Here is a 13,298-nt window from a genome sequence, read left to right as displayed (position 1 = left end):
TGTGTGTGTGGGGGGAGGGGAAGGGGGGTGGGCGTTGCAACTATTTTCTTTATTCGACTATGGGCATATTTTATTTCCCCTCCGCTTCTGCCTTTAATTAAAGTTCTATTTTCATTTGTTGTTTGGGCCGCACAGCAGCGGGCGGAAGAGCAGCAAAAAAAAACTAGTTAGTGGCGCCTGCCTGGGCGGCCCATCACAGTCGCCCGCACCCCCCACCCATCCCGCCACCCTTCCGGCCCGCGTTGACCACCTGCCGGGAAGCGCTGCCCCTGCAACTGTCGTTGGCTGCTGCAATTAATTAACTTCGCTTCGGTTTATTCATTGGGCCAACTTTATAAACAATACCCAAACGGCCAAAGCCTGCCGCTGCTGCAGCTATTTGTTTATGCATCAATTGGGTTAATCACTTGAACTGTGCATTAGACGGGAGATGGGGAATTTAGTTCTGTTTACTTGTTTCCGCTCGCAATTGGCCATAATTATGGTGCTTGAAAGTTTATATTGAGGGAAGGCGCAGCATGAGAAAGTTGTATTTCATTGCGGCTTAAAATGTGTGTTTATTATTTTGGTAAATTTGGCGATCTGTTAGCTGAATAGGAAGAGGAAGAGGAGAGGCCAAGAGGAGGGTAATTTTGTCATGAAATGTGTAACGAACCAGCTGGATCGGACCACTTAATCATATAGCTGACATACATAGAAACAATCGGTCGAAAAGTAACTTCTCTTAAGGAAAGATATCTTAACCCAAATGTAAAATCTTCTGAACATCGGGCCACTATATGATATCGCTGCCATGGGAAAGATGGGTCGAAAGGTAGATTATTATATGACAAAATATTCTGCTATCCAAGATTTTTCCCTTAAAACTCAACATTTACAAGCTTCACTATACTCACATATCTGCAAAAGATTAATGTCTGCAAGGGTATTAAGCCTTCGGCGTGCCGCAGATACTCTTACTTATTATTAATCTTGAACATAGCTGCATACTTTGGCCTTTGGCCCTGCCAACAAGAGCCTGTAGATATGCACTCGATCGAGCTCGAACATCGTTGTTCAGATTTAATTAAAGTTGTTATTGGATTCGTATGAAATGTGTAAACAGTATAAACTTTTAATTATAAAGGTGTCAAAATCTCCTAATAGCCGCCTATAAGGCTGCCCAAATAGCAGCCATTACATGGCCCCAGGCCCCCAAATATGCGCCTGGCCGGCAGGTCAAGTACACGAGCATGTCAAAAAGTTGTGACATAGCCATGTGATGGGTCAACGGCGCCGCCCATCAGAAACCAAACACTCACTATTATGATTCTATAGTGCGGCATTGTTGTGGCGTGCGAGCGCAACCAAGTGCATGCCCACGCCCACGCCCCAGCTAACGCCCACAAGAATGCAGCACACAATGCCGCAGAGGAGCGTGGGGCAGGAGCTGGGGCAGGAGCTGGAGCAGAGAATGCCTGGCATGTGTTGTCGTGTCGTAGGACCTGCGCCAGGCGGACGCAAGGAAGGAAGGAAAGCTGCCTGGTTGGCTGGCAAGGCAAGGCAAGGCATGTGGGGATTTGAGTCGGGAAAGTCAGCCGGAAATGCGCATAATGAAGCGCTGTGGAAAATGTGCCACATGTAGCGCTGTGTGGCATCCACAGCCAACTGTCAGCGCGGCGTTGAATGTGTGACTGACGGCTTGATAAACTGATATGCATAGCCCGGCCGGCGTCAATGTTGCGGCAACTGCATCCAGTCGAGGGCTCGGCAGAAGCTCTAATGATTGCGGCTGCAACTTGCCACAAATTGGGCAGCAGAGGCGTGCGTAAGTCTGAATAGATGCAATTAAAATAAAATAAATAAAAATAATTGTTAACAATTGTAGCTTTTAATTGTGCAATCATTCGCACAATTTGCCGATAAACAAATGCCAGTAAATCAATTTGTCCCCCGTTTCGCAATGCACTTTAAAGCATTGTCAATGCCAATTTAATTGCGCAAAATAATTGTTGAGCCCAGTTGATAAGCCGCAGCAAATCGGTTTAAGGCTTAAAACAAATAGTTAACTGAAATTTAAATACCCGAGCAAATCAATAAAGCGGGTTTCGGTTTCCATTTCAATTTGCTGTCATTTGTTATGCATACTCGAGGCACTAAAAAACAAATTGTGGAAACTGCTTTAATTGTTGCTGCGAGCTCTGCTGTATTCAATTATGTACAAATCAATTAAAGTAATTGCGGATATGTACATATCAAATGCATTTATTTCATTTTATTATTAATCTATTTTACTGCCTTGTTTGACTGCAATGGAAGTTAAATTCATTACGGCTCTTTTTGCCTTTTATAATACTACTTGACTTTTGTCTAGGAGCAAAATATACGCAATGGCATTTATTTTCATTAGTCAATCAATCGTTGATGCATTGCTTTGTACACCGAGTACCTTTGAATATCGTTTACGAACTTGATAACTTTGTTTTTAGTCAAACACTTTTTAAGGCCAAATAATAATACTCTTTGTGAGCTTCTAATAATAATTGCATTTAAATTAAAGCTAAGAAGATTTTCCATTTGTGAATCAATCGTTGATGCATTAGTTTGTGGACCGAGTACTTTCCTATGCCGTTAACAAACTGGCTTACTTTGTTGTACTTTTTTTTCTAATTCTATATACACCAAACTTTTTTTAAACCCAAATATAAACACTGTTTTTAACAATATTTGTATTTGAACTATAGCTCATGATTTTCTCCATCACTGAATCAATCATTGATTCATTACTTTTTGGAGCGAGTACCTTCGAATATCGATTATAAATTTGTTTATTTTGATTTTTACATCTATACTCAACTTTGTTAAACAGTTTTTAAGGCTAAACAAGAATAGTCCTTGTGAGTCTCAATCGTTGTTACATTAGTTTGTGAATCAATCGTTGATGCATTAGTTTATGGAGCAAGTACCTTTGAATACCGATTACAAATTTCTATACTTTTGTTTGCTTGTTTTTATAGATTTTATAGCCAATGTTCCCTGCTGTCAGAGTGAAATAGTTAATGTATTTTACTCCCTGTCAGAGTAAAATAGTTAATGTATATAAACTGAAGCTATTCATGAGCATCCATCTTCCAACATTAATAAATTAATATCTCAGTCTGTATGAATAATGATATGTGCGCGTGTGTGTGTGTGTATCTAAGCCGTGATCAAACTGCAACACTTAAAAGTATCTGCAGCAACTGTTGCTTAAGTGGCCATAAAGTGTCAAAGTCAAAGCTCAATCAGCGATGCGCATAAATAACGCGAAGCCGTTTAAGGAATGCGGAACATCATCTGTTTGTATTTATGACACCGATGCTCGACAGTGTATAAATCAACGACAATGGGCTGGCTGACTAGTGTAACAGCTAGACGATCGGACAACAACAACAACAACTACAAACTTTGACAGCAACTGCTAGTTATTGATTGACATGTGTAAATTGTAAGCCAAACATTTTGACAAGCGCTTATCGAAATTTGCTTATCAATTAGGTTGGCTTGGCGGGACTTTTGTGGCCAACACCAAATCAGCGAATGTGTGTGTGTGTGTGTGTGTGACTATCTGTGGTGTTTGCGAGCGTGTGGGCTGATCCTGCAGCGCCATATAAATTCTATTAGCGTGTGAGTTTTTGCTGATAAATCATGTGGCAATGGACGACTGAGACGGAGACGGAGATGGAGATGGAGACGGAGTAAGCGCTCGCCATTCCATGTGGGCAGTGTCCAGTGGTCGACGCAATAATTTTGCAATTTTATTGCACAACTGTCAAGTGTTGGGCTGCCAAGTGGCAGACTCCCCCCCCCTCCCCACCCCCCCTCCGTCACTCATGGCAAATAAAGCCATTAAGTGCAGCCGGCAGCCGACTCGCTGTGAGAGTGAGCTACTTTCGCTGCTCACAGGCCACGGCTGCGGCTGCGTCCGCGGCTGCGGCTTGTGGCAGCCAGTGTGTACTTACTTTCATTAAATAAACAGCAAACAGCAAACGGCAAACGGCCAACTGTAAGCTGCCACGACGAGTGCTGCACTCAGACGCACTCCGGCTGCGACTGCAACTGTTTGCCCAGTGGGTCACTCAGTCAGCCAGTCAACTGGTCAATTGGGCGACCGGGAGGCAACTGTCTCCGCCGGACTCATGCGATTCCGTGTGCCGTACGCACAATGCAAATGCGCTCGCAAATTGCCGCTAATTGCAATTTGCACTGTGAAATTTGCAATAAAAGCAAATTGCATTAAAAACAGCAGCACGCAAAAAATGAATATACGCGTGCACTTTTATGCGAATGTACACTCTCACTTGTGCTCGCAATTTTGAGTCCAATTGTTTGCACTGCTTTCGCAGTCAACAACGGGCAAATACATAAATATGTTTGTACCTCTGGGCGACAATATTTAATCAAATGCATTTCCAATCGCAAATCATTAAACGACAGTTTGACGCCAGCGGCCGCTAAGCTAATGCTAAGTTTTTATTTTACTAATTCAAGTTATTAAATAAGTTTTCAAATATCTCTTTAAAACTTCCTTAAACAGCCGATAATGACTATCGATAGCTATCAACTGTGACACTTATCGATAGGCCTCGTCTTTGGTGAGTTTTGCAACGCTGGAAGGCAATTGCAATAAATAAAATCAATTCCATTTTGTAGTTTCTGTTCAAGTAACCAAGTTTTTCACATCCTTGAGGCCAGATTTTGGCTCTCTTGTTTCATATATAAAATATTTAAGTAAATAATTAAATGAATTAATTAATTAAATTGATTATTGCCCGTTGTGCTGAAAATATTGCGAGTCGTAGATATTTTCATATACAAGATGCGGGCTAAATTTGATCCTGTCCCGAAAATTGGCATTTTTCAAATCTTATTAGATAAATGCTACGCTTGGGTCCGAAGTTATATATACTTTGGGAATGGATCTCTCAATTAAGTTTATAGACTTTTATATTTTTTAATAATTAATTGTATATTTCGACTGCTATCTTCACATTATCGCGTCTCACATGTCTCGATCTCAATTGAATAGCACGTTTGCATTCTGATTAATTTTTTTTTTTTTTTGCGTAACGTGACGCAATTAAATGCAGTTGGCAGCAAAACTCATCTGTAAACTCATAAATTAATTGAGTCAAAGTTCGAATGGCTCTTTGAGCACTCAGCTTAAATCATTTATCACATCGAACAGCTCGTCGAGTGCGCAACGTGAAGTTGACGTCAATTGGACTCCTTTGAGCAGATATTCGGCGTCCTTTTTCAGTGGCAACATGACGCAACGGCAAGCGGCGCCTGTGGCAGCTTCAAGGCTCGTTGTCTGCCAATTTGGTGACCATTTGTCGCCACTTCTGCGGCCTTGGCGTGCAGCTGCAGCCGCAGTCGCAGCGCAGCAGCAGCCGCGTCCCAATGACCCAATGACAACTATCGATTGGCGAAACGTATACGTAATATAAATGCGACATTCGTGATGCAAATGCGACAAGGTGAAATCTCTGTGGAAGCTGCCACAGCGTAAGTGAATCAGATATAGATATAGATATAGATATAGATATAGATATAGATATAGATATAGATATAGATATAGACATAGATATAGATATAGATATAGATATAGATATAGATATAGATATAGATATAGATATAGATATAGATATAGATATAGATATAGATATAGATATAGATATAGATATAGATATAGATATAGATATAGATATAGACATAGATATATCTGTATCTATATCTATATAGAAGTAGCTTTTGGAAAAGAGTTTGAACCCCAAACTTCGCCTACTTCACCTTTGGCCCCCTTTTTCACCCAAGAGCGTGAATTTGCGAAAAGTGTGATAAGCGTTTTAATTGAATTTTCATAGAGATGCGTGAAAGATCTTTGTAGCTGAAAGGAGCTTAAAAATGTTTCTTCCAACCGATTTTCGCTTACTTACGGATGGAGTTTTCCAAAGGCCCGACTTAGCATGCACTTATAGACCGATCGCTAAATAATCAATCAGTCAATCAATCATTAAAAAAAATACATATATTGATAAATTATTTAATGCATATTTAGGTATAATGACAGCTTCTGGTGTTCAGGATTTTGCCCAAAGTGCACTCTCTGCCAACTGCAGTGGCTGCTGCCCACTCATGTGGCTGCCCCCAAGCTGACCCGCACTGCACTCTGCGCTCTGCCCTCTGCCCGCTGTCCGCTGGCCAATGCAACCCTGCCTCCTGCCACCTGCCGCAATCGACCCCTCAGCTCGCTGGCTTTGGTAATTTCGTGGTCATTTAGCCGGCAAGCGTTGGAGTCCGCTTGCAAATGCGAGCTGCGGTTACGCTGCGGATGGGAGGGCAATGCCAATGATTATGTTGTTTTGCCTTTGATGCAAGGATGCCGCCATTGTTTCGGTTAATTAAAATTTGTGGTGCATCTCAGACAAGCTGTGTGTGTGTGTGTGCGTGCGTGCGAGTGTACATGTGTGTGTGTTGTTTTCACTAAATTAATGTTGACCGCTGGCGGATTATGCCATTGGCGTTGTCTGTTGCGTCTGCTCTGCATCACCTTTGTGTAATATTAAATATGCAGAGCCTCGAGCGGTTCACTTGAAGCTCAATCGAGAGCCAAAGACAGGCGGGCTGTGCGCAGGGACACAAGAAGTTATCTGCGTTCCTGAGCCAAAACCGGTTTATCTCTCTCTCTCTCTCTCTCGCTCTCACGCTCTCAGTCTTCCTCTTCCTATCGAAAAGGCAGGCACTGCAAATGCAGGCGCGATGATTCATGCACAGCTTCAAGCCGCAGCCGCGGCCGCCCAGACTGAGCAGCGTCCGCTGCGGCTGCCCTGTTTGCGCTGCTTTCTTTGCTTTGTGCTTCGTATTCGTTTTCGTTGTTGTTGTTTTTTTTTTGTGTGCTTTGCTTTAATTTCAACTTCTTTCATTCAACAACATGTCGCGAATTTTTTTCTGTTGTTTCCCACGCCATAAATGTGCACTACACAAAGTTCCTTCTTTTTCTTCCCTTCTTTTTTTCATTCTTTTTAGTGTGTGTGCTTGTTCTCGCACATTTGATTTTATGCACATTCCTTGGATTTGAACTGCTGCCACGCGGCGTATGCGTAATCAGGCGACTGCAGTCATCAGCCAGTTGGCCTAACAAGTTTCCACACACACACACACACTCACACACACGCACACACATGCACACCCATGCACACCATGCATGCCAATTTTATGACAAACTTAAACTTTACTCGCCGGCAGCTCAGCTCAGCTCAGCTCAAGTCAGTTTCTTGTGGCTGCGGCTGCAGCTGATGGCAGCTAAAACTCAAAATGTTGTTAAGCTACAGCAGAATGCAGCGCCGGCTGCCATCAGTTGCTGCCACCACCCCTCTCTGGCGCCCTAAGTGGCCCTAGATAGCCCCTGCGCTGACGCTGCCTCTGCTGCTGCCTCTGCCTCTGCTGCTGCTGCTGTTGGTGGCAACTATTAAACTTGTTTCCGTTGTTCTTCTATTTTTTGTGGAGTAATTTCATAGAATTTATGACCGTCTTTTTTCGTTGGGATCACAAAGTTTTAGCTGCAAACTTCTAGCTTAAAGTTTATGGCGACTTTTGACAGCTTCGACAGACGGAAACGCTCACAATTTCTACTGCCTCTTCTTCTTCTTCTTCTTATTTTTACTCACTTGTTTATGTCTTAGTCGAGCTCATGCAAACATTCCGAACAACACGTTGCAGGCTGGCAGAGCTCTAGATTTAATACATTTATTTCAATTTTAGAAATTAAGCAATTAAATAAATATTTGTGGTTTTTGGCAAGTAAAAAATGTATTCTAATGAAAAATATTTTAAAGATTAAAATTAAAATTGTATGTGCGAATATATGTGTGTGTGTACATATATGTATGTATGTATATGTGTGTAGGCGCATGTTTATGGGGGTAGAACAATATGCGTATGCTCCCAATGGGGTCGTATCGATAAGGAATTTATAAGAAATTGAGTGAGAGAAAAAACTTGGTTAAGCAAGACGAATATCAAATACTCTCACGTCATATGAATAGCAGTTGTTATGGCAAAATTGTTAAAAATTGTAGAGAGTGAGCTTTTTCATAAATATATTAATAAATTTAATTAAATAATAAAATTTTTTGATAGTTCCAATTAAGTAATAATATTAAATTCATTTATGAAATTTTTCGATAGTTCCAATATAAGACCCCAATTTGAATTATTGTGCTACGCTTTCCAACTTCCGTCCAAAGAACCTACAATCTATAAAAACTGGAAACTGTAATTCTGGAAGTTTATTATGTGTGACATATTTTCTTTCACAATCAAGTTGCCCCACTGTGTAGAGTATAAATAAGCTGCGCACAATGCGAATTTCAACATAAATAAAACAATGGATCACAATGTTAAGATATTGAAATTTTGTGTATGGACCACTCCGGGAGACCTACCTACAGCTTGGGCTTTCACAACGCACGCCTGGAAAGTGAAGTGCATTAAGCGCAAACACGCACACACGCACACTCGCACACACACGAACACTGTACAACATAAACATTGTGAGGCCTTTGGCACGACAACTTTCACGCGCTGCGCCAACTCGAACTCGAGCTCAAAGACAATGTTATCATAGGCCCACATTTGTGTGGCATGTCAGCGAGCACCGAAAGGGGCAACAACAACAACAACAACAAAGGCAACAAGATGCCGCAAAAGAACGCGAACTGGCAAAAATTTAGGTACCATCTTGGCGAAATAAATGCAAACAAAAAAAAAAAAACAAAACAGAAAACCAAAAACCGAAGCTCTGTACCGAAATTCCATGCCGTGCCACAGAAGAAGCCGCCGTCGCAGCGCACAGATACAGATACAGATCCAGAGATCCGCAGATCCGCAGATCTGCCTCAATGTTGGTGAGCGCGGGCATAACTAAGCGTTGCACGAATTCGCGAAATTGGCCACCGCGGCAGCAGAAGCTGGGGCCAAATCAAAGGACACATATTGAATTTCAGAAAGGCTGCTGCCTCGCCACTGACCTTTTGTGGCCCTAGGCTGGGGCAGGGGCAAGGGCAGGGGCAAGGGCAGGGGCAGGGGGCAGGTGGCAGCATGTGCGAGTTTAGTTATTAAAATGAATGCGAATTCGAAGCGCAACTCGCTGCAGTTATGCGACTGACTTAATTACAGCCAACTCTGCACTGGCTGCCACAAAAAGTGGCAAGCGAGCGCAGCCATGTAAATTGCTGCCGCCGCTGTCGCTGCTGCTGCCGCTGCCACTGCCGTCGCCTGTCGTTTATTTATAGAAAATAATGAATTGAACAGGTGAGATCGAGAAAATGATAAGCATAGAAATTCCAGCATGCAACAACATGAGCCCAAAACCGACTCCAACTGGCCAGGTCCAAGTCCAAGTCCAACTGCAGCAGTTGCCATTGCGAAAATCAGCGAACGAGCCCAGCAAAAAGCAATCCAATTTACTGATTTATTTCTTATTTTACTTTGACTATGCAACAGCGACAACAACAACAACAACAACAACAACAACTGCAGCAGTGGAAACCACAACGGAGGCAGTCACGGCAGCGGCAGCGGCTGCGGCTGTGGCTGTGGCTGTGGCAGCGGCAGCTCCTGAGCCACAGCCTCCTCTGCCTCGGCGTCAGCCTCAGTGAGAGGCACAGCGGCAGCATCTCCTGATGTAGTTAGTGGGCTTTGCTTTGATCTTGATTCTTGATGCTGGGCTGCGACGCCTGACAATGATGACGAGGCATACACAAGAGCCACAGCCGATACAAAAGGTATTCCAAAAAACCTAAAAAAAAAAGAACCCAAACAAAAACAACTGAAATGCAAAGCGAATGGGCATATGGCGAAAATCAAATACCCTTTATTTGTTTCATTTATTATAGATAATTAAAAGTAAATATTAGAAAAGAATATTTTTAATTAAAAGACAAGAACGTTGAGAATTTCAGCTAAAAAATAATTCTAAAAATGTAAAGAATGTGAGAAAGGTTTCTTTTACTTCATTTTAGGAGTCGGAACGGAAATACTTCTATAAGCTTGTATCCAAGCTGAGTTATGGAATGTTAACGAGGCGCCCCAAAGTTGCCTCTTCCTTGGCCTGAGCCCACGTCCGTGTGTGGAAGCTGCTTTGAATACTTTAAAGATGAATGAGAATTCTGGGAAATTGGATGAGAACTAGATAAGAACCTACAGTTTTTGCCTTGTTCAGTGAAGTTAGACTTTAGAGTAGCATAGGTATTTCTTTTATATAGATCTCTATCTATCTTATATAATATATTTCATAACATATGCCGCGTGCCAGATGCTAATGCCTAAGATAATGAGAAAAGTATAATAATATTAAATATTAATAAATTTATTAAAATATATATTATAAAAATAATTATGAAAAAATAACAAGCAAGGAAATTAAGTTAATTAAATTTTATTTAAAAAATTAGTTAAATAATTTCGATAGTTAAATTTTAATATGGCTTACTAGATGCCTTAAAATATTGATTTTGCTGGAAGTGCATTCAATCGGGTAAATAATTAAAACAAAAATAAAAATAAAATAATTTCTAGAAAACTTTAATACATTATTTTCGTAGAAATATTTAAGTAAACAATTAAAATAAAACGTATTTTAATTATTTGTAAAATATTTAAATATTTTCTGAAATCTTAAATACTTTAGTTAAAAAGTATTTAAATAATTTCTAGAAAACTTTCGTTCATGACTTTTTTGGAATTCTATAAAAAGTTTTTAAATAATTTCTATAAAATTTTAATAATTTTCATTTTTGAAGTCTTTAAAAAATGGTATAAAAATTGTAACTATAAAGTGTTTGAATATTTGCTAAAAAAAACTTTATTGCATTTCTCTTTGCAGTTCCACCCTGGAAGGGCATTAAAAAAGGACACATAAAAAAAAAATTGGCATTGGCAAACGACAATTTTGAAATTCGTGTAGGCAAAAGCTGCTGGCTGCACAGATGCAGATGCCACGACATTATTTTTGCCACTTGGCCTGGGAGCCGGAGCCGGAGCCGGCGGCCACGATAGCAACCGGCAACTGGCAACTGGCAACCGGCAACCGGCAACTTGCAACTTGCAACCGGCATGCGGCAAGCGGCCAACGGCGACGACGGCGACGAGTTGGTTCGCATCTTTGTCGCTCATGCTTTATTTAGGGTTTCATGTATAAATATTTTTATTTATTGTGCAACACATTCGCACACGTTGCAGCCACGTCTGCGAGCTGCAGGATGTGCAGCACGACAACAGTCGCTGCCACGGCAAAGGCAAAGGCAACGGCTGCGGCAACGGCAACAATAATGATGATGATGTGTAAACTCGCGGTTGGACGCTTAATTTCTACCTTGGCCAAGGCCCGGATTGCAGCCAACCGCTGGACACAGGCCGAGGCATATTTCTGTAAATATATATATATTGATATATATATTGATATATATATCGATGGGGTAAGTTCTTGGCGTTGCGCGCTGTTGCCAAGGGGCAAGCAAATGCGCTTAGTCATGGTGCGGCTGCCGATCAACTGCAATCAAAAGTGGCCCCGCAGCTCGTTAAAACTTAAAACTGGACTAAATAAAATATAGTATTTAGCATGTTTTTAATGATGTGTGGCATATGCCACGCCCGCCTGGGGGCTAGTCTAGGCAACAAATCGATTTCATTCATACGCAGCTTTTCCTTTTCTTGTTTTCTTTCGTTTTATTGAAATCTGTCAATGGCACGTTGTCAGGTTGCCAAAGCCAAGCCCAGGTCGAGTCCCTTTCACAAACGAGTCTATGTCTATGGCGGGGCAGGGGCAGGGGCAGGGGCAGGTCGGGCTTGTGCGGCGCTCACTCATCACGGCCATTGACAAGTAGCTGTCAGACAAAAAGAGACGATGGACCACTTTTGATATGCCCTTGGCCATGGACAGGTGGGCGGGCGGGCAGGTGGGCAGCTGACAATGTGCCAAATCAAGCGTAAAGAACCAATATCCTGCAATGCAATAGAATTACACAGTACCCCCCCCCCCCCCCCCCCCTCTCTCTCTCTCTCTCTCTCTCTCTGCAGCAGTTGCACCTTGTGGCGGTCATTTGTTTCTTTCGCGCAGTGTAGATCGGCATTGATTGTTGCAATGTGATGTAGAGCTATCGATGTCTGTTGCGTTTGACTGATTTTCCGTTTGGCTGGAAAAACGAGACGCCCTCAAAGTGCGGGCCGGAATTCAAGGCGGCCCCAGCCTCGGACTCGGACTCGGACTCGGATGCAGTCGGTCTGTGTGCTGCAAGTGCCGCCCAGGTCTTTAAAAATGTAAGAGCTCAGCATTGTGGCATTCAAATGGAAGAGTCTGCGTGTGTCTGTGTGCTTGTGTGTCTGTTGCCCGATGACTTCACACATTCCTGGGCACACACCGGGCAAACAAGAACTTCCTTGAGACCAAACAATGTCTTCGCGTCTTCAGCCGCAGCTCCAGCCCCAGCTCCAGCTCCAGTCTCAGCCAGAGTCCCAGCCAGAAGTACTGCAAGCGTCGAACCAGTTTTTGGTGAATGAAAAATCAAACAAAACCTAAAAAGTTGCACGGAAAGCCAAGACGCTGCGCGGCCGGGTCTAGGGGCCAGCAGCGGCAGCCCGAAGAGTCGGCAAGTAAAATACTTATAATAAAAAGAAATTAAAATAAAATTCAAAAATGTGCAAAACGAGCGCGCCAACAGAAACGAGAAATGCTGCATGCCACAGCCGCAGCAGCAGCAGCAGCAGCCGCAGCCAAAGTCAAGCCAGGGCCAGGGCCCGCCCGAAGAATCTCCATGGCGTAGTGTCAGTCAGGCTGGAACCTGTTGGACCAGTCGAAGACGTCGACGACGACGGCGGCAGCGACGTCGGCGGCGACGGCGGCGCACACACAAAATGCCACCAACGTGTTTTGGGGTCCAGTCTTGGGCTCGGTTCTTGGCGCAGGATAAAAGAGGCACTCGGTTCCGCTCTCTCTCGCTCGCTCGCTCTATCTGTCTCGCTCGCTCAAATGCTGCGCATTTCAAGTGTAAAACGCTGTCGCTTGTGGAATGCGCCCAACATTGGCCATATTTGCTGCTGCACTAAATCAAGCGTTTAAACGAAATTTGAGTTGCTCCAAAAAACATGAAGAACAAACAGCAACAACAACAACAATAAAATTCTCGAGCCAACTTTGCCTGCGCTCTCAGATTGCCGAGAGATCAAAAACTTTTCGCCAGGCAACATAATTTATAGATGCCGTTTGCCTAAATTCGTTT

At 42.7% G+C, this 13,298-nt stretch overlaps 1 long non-coding RNA gene across 1 annotated transcript; it reads left to right on the top strand.

Annotated features, from left to right (window-relative positions):
- The first annotated feature begins 8,541 nt into the window (after positions 1-8,541).
- Positions 8,542-12,896, top strand: LOC135430540 (uncharacterized). Its single transcript, XR_010436641.1, has 3 exons — positions 8,542-9,806; positions 10,907-11,498; positions 12,100-12,896. It is a non-coding gene; the product is annotated as an uncharacterized LOC135430540 (long non-coding RNA).
- Positions 12,897-13,298: the final 402 nt, after the last annotated feature.

The sequence above is a fragment of the Drosophila montana genome, unplaced genomic scaffold (genome assembly GCF_035044405.1).
Source record: "Drosophila montana isolate Dmon_TW-CO22-7 unplaced genomic scaffold, ASM3504440v1 contig_3029_1, whole genome shotgun sequence".
NCBI classification, from domain to species: Eukaryota; Metazoa; Arthropoda; class Insecta; order Diptera; family Drosophilidae; genus Drosophila; species Drosophila montana.
Note: the sequence above shows the minus strand (reverse complement) of the source record. Positions and strands in the feature narration are given on the sequence as shown.